Source organism: Zingiber officinale, chromosome 9A, assembly GCF_018446385.1.
Source record: "Zingiber officinale cultivar Zhangliang chromosome 9A, Zo_v1.1, whole genome shotgun sequence".
Taxonomy (NCBI): domain Eukaryota; kingdom Viridiplantae; phylum Streptophyta; class Magnoliopsida; order Zingiberales; family Zingiberaceae; genus Zingiber; species Zingiber officinale.
In genome coordinates, this window is record NC_056002.1 from 61,527,822 (window position 1) to 61,539,923 (window position 12,102).

General features: G+C 39.9%; 1 long non-coding RNA gene across 1 annotated transcript; it reads right to left on the reverse strand.

The window, feature by feature from the left end:
• Positions 1–1,868: 1,868 nt before the first annotated feature.
• On the reverse strand, positions 1,869–6,220 carry LOC122021313. Its single transcript, XR_006122499.1, has 3 exons — positions 6,195–6,220; positions 2,222–2,410; positions 1,869–2,056 (listed from the first exon to the last, which is right to left on the reverse strand). It is a non-coding gene; the product is annotated as an uncharacterized LOC122021313 (long non-coding RNA).
• Between the last annotated feature and the right edge of the window lie 5,882 nt (positions 6,221–12,102).

The window sequence follows — 12,102 nt, forward strand, 5'->3', positions numbered from 1 at the left end:
AACCAAATCCACGAAGTACTGGAAATATCTGCAGCAGAAAACCAAAAGTAGTAAACCCAATGTTCGTCATAAAGTCCACAATACAAATCCACATCACAAGTATAAGTATAAAAGCGAATACAGAAAATGATATCTAGAAATCCTCGCGACCAAGGGGCTAGCGACTGGAATCTCTCCTGGCGGCCTCAACCTAAAAAATAGTAACAACGGGGTGAGTTCAAAGAACTCAGCAGGTAAACCAATAGACATGTACAGCAATATATATCCACCAGTAATAACCTAAGGTACAGTCTCCTAAACCATAGGATCAATAGTACAGTTCTCTAACCATACAACCAACGGTATAGTCTCCTAACAGTTCAACAGATATGCAGAGCTGAAATAAACTGTAATAACCAACAATAGGCATAAAGCACAATCTATAGCACGAATAATAAGAAAATGCATAACTGTAATAAACTATACTCACCTACGAGGCTTGGGCAAATGACTGTGGACATACACAGACAAAGATAGTCAGAGCAAATAAGCATGTATCCTGTATGCATGTCAATCATATGCAGTCACCCAAGTGCATCATCCAATATGCGACAATCACAATAAATATAATATGTGCATATGATGCAATATGACATGGTCACCCCTGACGCTAGTCAGCCGTCTCACACGCGATGGTGAGACCGAGTAGGTAGGGCTGTGACACCGTGCACTCTGTCGTCACTACCCCTGATGAGTGACCGAATGGACGGAATGCTGTCGGAGTACACCTATCCTCCTACCTCAAACATAGTGAGGGAGCGTAACGCTCTCAACTCCTGGTACGCAATGACGGGGAGGGATCCCTGTCTGCTACCACGCTGCAGTCACACTACCCATGAGCGGACCAGCGGAGAACTACAGAGCTAGTGCCATACACACCCTACTGTGCTGTGCCACTACCCATGCAGTGAAACACGTTGTGTGCAGGCCTATGTTGTCGGCCGACGAGCTCAACAATAATGGAGTCGCCAATCGCCCGGCATGCAATCATGCAGGATGGTGCATGATGCTACAGTATGTCATACCTGAACATAGCCTCCTCCATATATGTGTGTGCCCAAAAGGTAAACGCATATATATAACCATGATATAAACAGCATAAATCCAAAGACATCACATATAACAATGATGTAAGTGACATGAATCCAAGAGCATGTATCACACATGTAAAGCAACTAATCCAGTAGAGTAGAGCACTATAGATATGCATCTCTATGAACATATATACACATGGCAAGAGATAAAATATCCAATCCTGAAGTAAAGCAACTAGCAGATGAAGCATGTGATAGGTATCAACTAGCTAAGACCAAGAGAGAGAATAATCTACTATCTACCACTAGTAAGTATATATAAGCTACACATATCATAAGACATTATCAAAAGATAAGTCAGAGGGTACCCGCCTCAAATAGAAGGTACGATCAAGCAATCCAACATCGAGACGTCTGTCTCGAATTAGAGTCCTGTGTCAAACAAACAATATATATATTTTATTTAGCTAAATCCAAATAAATAGCTAAATAAAATCCCTAAACCTAAATTAGGGCAAAACCCTAATCACACAACCTCAATCTACATAATTAAATCTAATGGTTAATTAGGAATAGTTACCTAATCCCTAATCACCAATTAGATTAGAAATCCAACGGTTGACTAGGGTTAATTACCTTAACCCTAATCATTCCATTAGATCAATATAAATAAATAAATCTAAACATAATCACTAACCATCTAGTAATCATGTAATCCAAATCATACCTAACTCTACACATAAACCTAATTCAATTCTACACATGATCAAGTAATACAACATAATCCACATGTATCAAAATCCCTTCACATACCTCGATTCACAGCCCTGTTGATTGCTGGATCAAGGAATGCTGCTGGAATTCACCTCACTGATCCAAAACCTTTGTCAACAACACAGCAACATAACCTCACTGCTTTAATCAAGTTGCTGTTGAAACAAGATGCTGCTAGAGGGAGGTTCTGCCGAAACCCAAGTGAGCTGCTGGATCAAAGAAACCACAGCACACAAATTGAAATCAACAAAACAAATCCTCACTGGAATCAGGCGGATCAAGAAGGAATCAAATTGATCAAGAAAGATCAAGAGATCCCAGATCAAATAGGAGATCAAATAATGGAAATCAAAGATCACACACCCTAATCTTACCTCAACAGATTAGCCAGCAGCAAGGAAGAAGAAATCACCCAATCGGAAGATCATCACTGATCAATTACAAACCTAGACTCTGCCCGACAGCTCAAGAACAAACTCACTGATCTCCAATGCCTCCAATCCGTGACCTAATTCAACCGCAACCCCAATCAATCGCAACGAAGAAGGGATCCAAGATCCGATCTGGGATCACCGACAAATCAGAGAGGAAATGAGCAAGAATCGGGAAAAGACTCTATCTAGGGCACAAATCAAAAAATAGGAAGGAGGAAGGATCGGTTACTGACCCTCAGCGCCCTATTTGTCTCTTCACGCCGGCGATCGGATCTGGGAAGAAAGGTCGGCTGTCGACTAGAGAAGATGCAACGCCATGTCTGTGATCCAGAGAGGAATAGTGCCGCCTAGATCTGAGCTCAACAGCCGCTAATGTCGATAGAGGAAGATCGTCGAAGCTGAAAGCCCTAATCCCTTCGGCGCCGCTTGTCCGCGAGAGAGAACAAAGAGAGGAAGAGGGGAGTTCGCGTCGGGGCAGAGGGGAAGAAGGAAGGGTGGATCGGCGTTTGGGAAGGGAAATAAAAAATAAAGGAAAAGAATTTATAATTACAAACTTTTCCTCACTTAAACGGGTATCCCAAATAGGATTTATCCGCGCTCGAAATTGATCCCCTCAAATTCGTCGTATGAGCTCCGAAAAATTCCCAGAAAATTCTTAAAAATTCCAGAAAAATTTTGTAAGGCTATTTCTCAAATAACCCTATTATTTAAATTTTTCGAGATCTCACATCCTCCCCTACTAATAACAATTTGGTCCCCAAATTTCGCTATAACCAATAGCAAACACTGAAATATAACCATGCAGTATAAATGCTGAAGATACTCTAACCCACATACCTCAAGTAAAAAGATGGGGGTATCGAGCTCGGATCGTATCCTCCAGCTCCCACGTAGCCTCCTCGTCAGAATGATGCTGCCATCCGACTTTAACCAGTCGGACCGTCTTGTTCCGCAGCTGATGCTCTCTACGGTCCAGAATTCGCAGCGGAACCTCCTTGTAAGTAACATCAGGCTGAATAGGAACAGATATATCTGACAGAACATGTGCCGGATCGGATACGTATCTCCTCAGCATAGATATATGGAATACATCGTGAATGCCAACTAGAGATGGTGGTAGCGCCAGACGGTAAGCTACTGCTCCAATCCTCTCCAAGATCTGGAATGGCCAAATATATCGTGGAGCTAGCTTACCTCGAAGACCAAATCTCTTCACCTCTTTCGTGGGTGAAACTCTCAAAAATACATGATTACCAATAGAGAACTCCAGGGGTCTCCGTCGCTGATTAGCATAACTCTTTTGACGGTCCTGAGCATCTGACATCCTCCGTCTAATAGTACGAACCAACTCTGCCTCCTGCTGAACTCTCTGAGGTCCTAACAGCTGAGCCTCACCAACCTCCTCCCAAAGGGTGGGTGTCCGACAAGGTCTATCATACAACGCCTCAAACGGTGCCATCTGGATAGCCGAATGATAGCTATTGTTGTAGGCGAACTCCACTAATGGCAGGTGGTCCTCCCAACTGCCTCCGAAATCCATAACACAAGACTTCAGTAAGTCCTCCAATGTCTGAATAGTCCGCTCTAACTGCCCATCTGTCTGCGGATGGAATGCCGTACTGAAACGAATCTGTGTGCCCAAGGCCTGCTGCAGACTCTGCCAGAATCGGGACGTGAACCGTGGGTCTCTATCAGATATAATGCTCAACGGAACTCCATGAAATCTGATAATCTCTCGACAATATAACTCAGCTAATCGATCCAGAGAATCAGTCTTCCGGATCGCTAAAAAATGTGCGGATTTGGTTAATCGGTCAACGATTACCCAAATCGCATCATGGCCTCGACGAGTCCTAGGCAAACCAACCACGAAATCCATAGTAATGTGCTCCCATTTCCACTCGGGAATAGGGATCCTCTAAAGTAAACCAGCAGGTCTCTGGTGCTCGACCTTCACCTGCTGACAGACAAGACATCTAGCTACAAACTCCGCGATGTCTTTCTTCATGCCGTTCCACCAATAGGAACGCCTCAAATCATGATACATACGGGTCCCACCTGGGTGGATAGCAAATCTAGAACGATGAGCCTCCTGAAGTAACTCCTCCATGACCGGGTGAGACTGAGGTACACATAATCTACCTCGGAAATAAACAATCCCCTCATCATCTCGTGTAAACTCAGTCTGCTGTCCGGAAGCTATCTGGCTGCTAACGGCCTGGGCCTCTCGAATTCTCATCCTGATCGACGACTGAGCAACCATGGTAACCAGAATACCCTGCTCTGTCCGTCCCTGTTCCTTAAGGCCTAACTCGGAGAATCCCTGAATCAAGTCCATGACTAAAACTCGGTGACACTTCCTGCTAAGTGCATCAGCAACCACATTAGCTTTACCCTTATGGTAGCTAATAGTACAATCATAATCCTTCAGGAACTCCATCCATCTCCTCTGTCGGAGATTGAGTTCCTTCTGTGTAAAAATATATTTGAGACTCTTATGATCAGTAAGAATCTCAAAAGTAATACCATAAAGATGATGTCGCCAAATCTTCAAAGCAAAGATAACAATGGCTAGCTCTAAATCATGTACTGGGTAGTTCTTCTCATGCTCCTTCAACTGACGAGAAGCATAGGAGACTACCCTACCGTGCTGCATCAAAACAACGCCCAAGCCCTGAAGAGATGCGTCTGTGTAAAGTACGAATCCGTCATCACCAGAAGGTAAAACCAAAACTGGTGCTGATACTAATCTCCGCTTCAGCTCCTGAAAGCTGGTCTCACAAGCCTCTGACCACGTGAACTTCACGCCTTTTCTGGTCAAACGTGTCAATGGCATAGCAATGCTGGAGAAACCCTCAACGAATCGTCGGTAATATCCAGCCAAGCCCAAGAAACTACGGATCTCCTGTGTCAAACAAACAATATATATATTTTATTTAGCTAAATCCAAATAAATAGCTAAATAAAATCCGTAAACCTAAATTAGGGGAAAACCCTAATCACACAACCTCAATCTACATAATTAAATCTAATGGTTAATTAGGATTAGTTACCTAATCCCTAATCACCAATTAGATTAGAAATCCAACGGTTGACTAGGGTTAATTACCTTAACCCTAATCATTCCATTAGATCAATATAAACAAATAAATCTAAACATAATCACTAACCATCTAGTAATCATGTAATCCAAATCATACCTAACTCTACACATAATCCTAATTCAATTCTACACATGATCAAGTAATACAACATAATCCACATGTATCAAAATCCCTTCACCTACCTCGATTCACTGCCCTGTTGATTGCTGGATCAAGGAATGCTGCTGGAATTCACCTCACTGATCCAAAACCTTTGTCAACAACACAGCAACAGAACCTCACTGCTTTAATCAAGTTGCTGTTGAAACAAGATGCTGCTAGAGGGAGGTTCTGCCGAAACCCAAGTGAGCTGCTAGATCAAAGAAACCACAGAACACAAATTGAAATCCACAAAACAAATCCTCACTGGAATCAGTCGGATCAAGAAGGAATCAATTGATCAAGAAAGATCATGAGATCCCAGATCAAATAGGAGATCAAACAATGGAAACAAAGATCACACACCCTAATCTTACCTCAACAGATTAGCCAGCAGCAAGGAAGAAGAAATCACCCAATCGGAAGATCATCACTGATCAATTACAAACCAAGACTCCGCCCGACAGCTCAAGAACAAACTCACTGATCTCCAATGCCTTCAATCCGTGACCTAATTCAACCGCAACCCCCAATCAATTGCAACGAAGAAGGGATCCAAGATCCGATCTGGGATCACCGACAAATCAGAGAGGAAATGAACAAGAATCGGGAAAAGACTCTATCTAGGGCACAAATCAGAAAATAGGAAGGAGGAAGGATCGGTTACTGACCCTCAGCGCCCTATTTGTCTCTTCACGCCGGCGATCGGATCTGGGAAGAAAGGTCGGCTGTCGACTAGAGAAGATGCAACGCCATGTCTGTGATCCAGAGAGGAATAGTGCCGCCTGGATCTGAGCTCAACGGCCGCCAATGTTGATAGAGGAAGATCACCGGAGCTGAAAGCCCTAATCCCTTCGGCGCCGCTTGTCCGCGAGAGAGAACAAAGAGAGGAAGAGGGGAGTTCGCGTCGGGGCAGAGGGGAAGAAGGAAGGGTGGATCGGTGTTTGGGAAGGGAAATAAAGGAAAAGAATTTATAATTACAAACTTTTCCTCACTTAAACGGGTATCCCAAATAGGCTTTATCCGCGCCCGTAATTGATCCCCTCAAAATCCGTCGTACGAGCTCCGAAAAATTCCCAGAAAATTCCTAAAAATTCCGGAAAAATTTTGTAAGGCTATTTCTCAAATAACCCTATTATTTAAATTTTCCGAGATCTCACACAGTCACACTTATTAGATCACAATACAACTTAACTTTAAATCCCTTTGCTATAATCAAAACATAGGTTCGATCGTTTGGTGCTCCCTGCACAAACATATTTAATGTATATTTATAAAGACTGATCTAGTTTGTACTCTTAGTTATATGTTCCCTAAGATTTGTTCAATTGGATGGTTTGGATTTTGTTCGTAGTGTTATTTGATTAGGCTTAACTTCTTGTTCATTTTGACTTTCTTCTTGTAGTTGATTTGGTCTTTCTTCTTCCTGTTGAGTTGTATTTTCATAGTTTTCATCATTTGTTGTCTCAAAATTAAGTTATTTTTTTTATTTAAGTTAGAATCCCTAAAGTTAGAATTTTCATCAAATGTGACATTAGTGGTTTCTTCAACCTTTAGTGTAGTTTTGTTATATACCCCATAATTCAACCATTTATGTGTCAGTCACTATTCCAAGCGCTAGTAGTCATCCGTCATTTACCTCCTCCTTGTTAGTCATAGGACGGATTGGCGAGTGCGCTGCAGGCTAGCACAGTCGCCTTTTGCCAACTTGTTATATATCCTATAAGCCCTACTATTAGATGAGAAACCTAGAAAAATTCCTTGTTGAGATTTTGATGTAAATTTTTCTAGAAAATCTTTTGTTTTAAGATGCTTACATTACATTCAAATACTCTTAAGTATTTTATATTGGGTATTTTATTAAAATAAATTCCATAATGTGTTTTAGTTTGTAGTTTATTTATTATAATTCTATTTATAACATAGCAAGTCATATTAATAGTTTCGAGCCAAAAATAATTAGGCAAATTATACCCATTTAACATTGATCTTGCAGCTTCTTTTAAAGTTCTATTTTTTCTACTAATATATTTTTTTGGAGGGTTTTAGGACATGAAAATTTATGATGATAAACATTTTCTAGACATAAATTGGTAAACCTATGATTTTTAAATTCTCCCCCATTATAACTTCTAATTTTCTTAATTTTATGGCATTTTTCATTTTTTATTTGTTTAAAAATTACTAAATATTTCAAATATTTATTTTTGTGATTTAATAATTTTACCCAAGTGTATCTAGAGTAATCATCAATTATAACTAAGCAATACAAGTTTCCATTAATACCTTTTTAACAAGTTTGATTTTAAATGAATGTCACTTGTTCCAATTACCTTAAGTTTGTCATTGTTTCTAAAAGAAACTAATCCTAGCTTCTTAAAATTTATACTTGTAAATTTTTGTTGATTTCCCGTCACATGTTTGGAGTATCCACTTCTAGTATCCATTTATTCAAATCTTTAGGTTTCTATAAAAAAGTAGAAGTTAGACTAAAGTTTTGGTTTAATGGATTTTTTTAATTTACCTAATTTATCTCACCATTTCTAAATTATCAAATAAGATAAACTTGTGTGAGATGTTTCAAATTAGTTTAGGATTCAAGTTAAATTAATACTTGATTAAGTTAAAATTAATGAAGTTAAATTTTAATTTAAGATTAAGATTTAAAGTTAATTTAATTAAGGATTAATTCAAAGTTAATTAAGTTGATCTTTAAGTTAATGAATTCAATTACTTTGGTAAAGTTAATCTTAATTAATTTTAATTCAATTTAGGATGGCTAATTAATAAGAATAACTGATTCATTAATTCAAGATTAATTAAATAAGATTAATTGATTAATTTTGAATTAAGATTGATATAAGTTTTAACTTAGATTAATTGGGTTTAATCAATTTAGGATTAATTGATTAAGTTGATCAACATTTTTTGTGAGATCTCGGAAAATTTAATTAATAGGGTTATTTGAGAAATAGCCTTATAGAATTTTTTCAGAATTTTTAGATATTTTCTGGGAATTTTTCGGAGCTCGTACGACGGGTTTTGAGGAGATCAATTCCGGATACAAATAAGGCCTGTTTGGGATATCCATTTAAGTGAGGAAATATTTTATAAATATATTTCCTTTTTCTTTTCCCTCATCGCCGATCTCGACCTTATTTTCTCCCCTAACGCCGAGCTTTCCCTTCTCCCTTCTTCCTCTCTTCTTCTCTGTTCCTCGAGCGGTTCTACTCCGGGCGATCCTTTACTCTTCTTGGCGTCGCCGGCAGGGATCAATCTTGGAGCGAGGAGGGAAGCTTGTCGAGTCTCCGGTCTCCACTCTCCTTCTCCTTCAAACCCGTGCCTCTTACCTCTGCCCCAAATTCGATCTCTTCTCTCAGCCCTCTTGCGGATGACTTGGCGCCGAGACTAGAGGAGCACATCACCGGAGTTTGACAGCCTCCAGGTCTTCTTCGGCCGAGGGATTTCTGTTCAGTGATGTCTTGTGTCGATCGTCGACGGCAAGTGGCAACGACGATCTTACCCTAGCTACCATCGATCCATGCCCTAAATGTGAATTTGAAGGTAAGACATCGTTTCAGTTGGTTGTAGAGGAGTTTATGTGATCGATTCTTGATCTGTCACGCCCCCAAAGGAGTCCCTGCCAGACAAATATCCGGTAGCATCTCCCCTGTACCGGTGACAATATGAAGCATCACTACAAACAAAATATACATCAGCCACATTCGGCTGAAATATTTATATACACAACCACGTAGTTATAATAACAGCCCACTAGGCTGGAATGAAACAATCACAACCACACAGTTATATATAAAACAGCCCACACGGCTGTACTAAAACACAGCGGAAAAATGAAGGAAAGCCCACACAACACAAATAAATACAATGCATGCTGGCACGGCTTAAACACAAATACAACACCAAAACTACAAGATAGCCACATGGCTACACATAATTACAATACCAGAAATAATAAAAAGATATACAAAAGAAAACAAGTACGGTCTTCGGATGTGACGTAGGACCCGGCAGACAGGATACTCCGAGCGACACTCCAACCATCTACCTGAAAACATAAGGATATACATGCGGTGGTGAGTATAGGTAACTCAGCGGGTAATAGACAAGATAGTGCATGGTCTATGAATAAACATGAAGATCATAAGTATACAGTCTCAGTAGGGAATAAAGAACATGATCATACTATCATAATCAATGCACCTAAACATAACTGACATAATAACCTGACATATAAACTGTACAAACCATAACTAATATAACGACAGATACATACCCAATCTGGAATCGACACATGGTACAATGATCAGTAAACTCACCGGATCTGCAACAGATATACCCGTGATACATGTGCAATATAAATAGGACTGCAAATACATGTAAAATAAATGACATGTATGCAGCATGACAACCATATGCAACAACCATAGCTCAATCAAATGCAACAAATCACAATCAAATGCAACTAGTATCTACTAGGCATGTATGCAGATATATCCCTCCAAATGCACCACGCATCATATGCAAAAGTGCATGCATGCTCCATGGTCACCCCCGCCACCTCTCCAGACACCACGACCCCTGTATGGCCGAGAGGCTTGGGTCTGTGACGACTGTACTACCCTCCAGCCCACTATAGTGGTCGAGGCGGACAGTCCACTAGTAACTATCTAGCTATATAGTATCAGGGTCCCTGACTGCTCACAACGTCGGATCTCACAAAAACCTCGTGACCGGGTGGTACGACAGGACGAGCGGCAACTGCTCCAGATACCACTACCCATGAGTGGCCGAGTGTGCAGCGCTAAACCAAACCGATGACTCTTTCAACCACAAGGGAGACAATAGTCATCAGATGCAATGAATGATGAACATGATATATATATATAATCATCATCCATGCAACAAACCCAAACCTCATAAATACCTCCAACATGAGTATAATCGTCATGATACCTCTACGTATCCCACCAAACATATGTACACACTACACATGTATAATCAACCAAAAATCTCCAATAATCCCATGACACATGTACACAAAATATAAGTACAATCAACATGCATCCTCCAGTAAAAACACAACAGACATGTATATACGCCAAACATACAATCAACACAACTCCTCCAAAAGTACATGACAAATACGTCTGTATATACAACATGCAAATGCACAGTCAATAAGATGACTCCTATAACACATCCCCACCTATGTACAGTCAACATCATATACCCAATCAGCATGGTAATACCAACAACCCGACAATCCCTACAAGACATAATCCACACGTAAAATCACAACAGAGTAGATATCAAGAGTAGAGACTGTATATGAATTAAATAGATCATCACAAGGGTCAAGCATAAGTATCCTGCAGGAAAAACAACAACCGATCATGATATAAGATAAAGCAGCCTAATCCATCCAATAATAACCATGCACTAAGTACAAGAAAATCTACATAGAGGCCAAGGAAGAAATACCCGCCTTTATCTGTCGACCGTGTCAGATAAATCAATCCCACTTCGAGACGCTCGTCCCGAATCCAAGTCCTGCGAATCGCATGGTATATTTAGCTAATTACATAGAAAGTAATTAACTAAACAACTCCCCCACCTAATTAGAACAACTCCAATCAAGTATGATTATTGATTAATCCCCCAATAAACCTTAATCATAATACAACCTACTTAGATCAGGTTATACATGATACATCTCCAAAACTCACCCAAATCAACATATCACAATACTTCCAAATACGATAACCATCCAATCATGTAATCCATTAAATCAACCACTATACATCATGAATCCAACATGTATAATTCTTCCACATAATCAATCCCTAACCGCCACATCTGATAATCCAACCACAATCAATCCAATGATCATAAGAATAATCACATAACCAACTATATCAACCAATCACCATCAATAACTAATTAACCCAAAACGCAACAACTTACAACTAGAGGTAAAACCTTATTATTTCTTTCAACCTTGCATGATCACCCAAAACAAAACAACCTAATAAGAAAACTAGTGGTAAACACTTACTTTGAGAGATGGCAGCAAATCCCGTAGCTAACAACCAGCCAGCCACTGTCCGGAAGCTACAACAGAACATCTACACCAATTCTTCCAAAAACTCAATCTAGAACATACCAATAATGATCATGCATCCATCTACATAAATCATTCACCAAATAACCATTACAAATCAATTCCAAAACTTACCCAAATTCAGATGCACTGTGCATAATCCAAATTCGAGGATGGCTGCTGGATATTGGTAGCTAGGGTAAGGAGGGGTTGCTAAACTCCTAAGCGAATATCCTAAAACACAATCAACATCTCAACATATGAGCATTAGATTCAAATCTCAATTCATCAATGAAATCCAACCAACATACCCTCTGTTGAATCCTGATTTCTAGCCAAATCAATGATGTTTAGGAAGATGCCCAACAACTTCATATTAGAACCAGAAAATGACAACTAGCACTGAATCTTGGGCAAGATGATGCTTAAAGTTGAGGTCTAGTGATTACAATAAG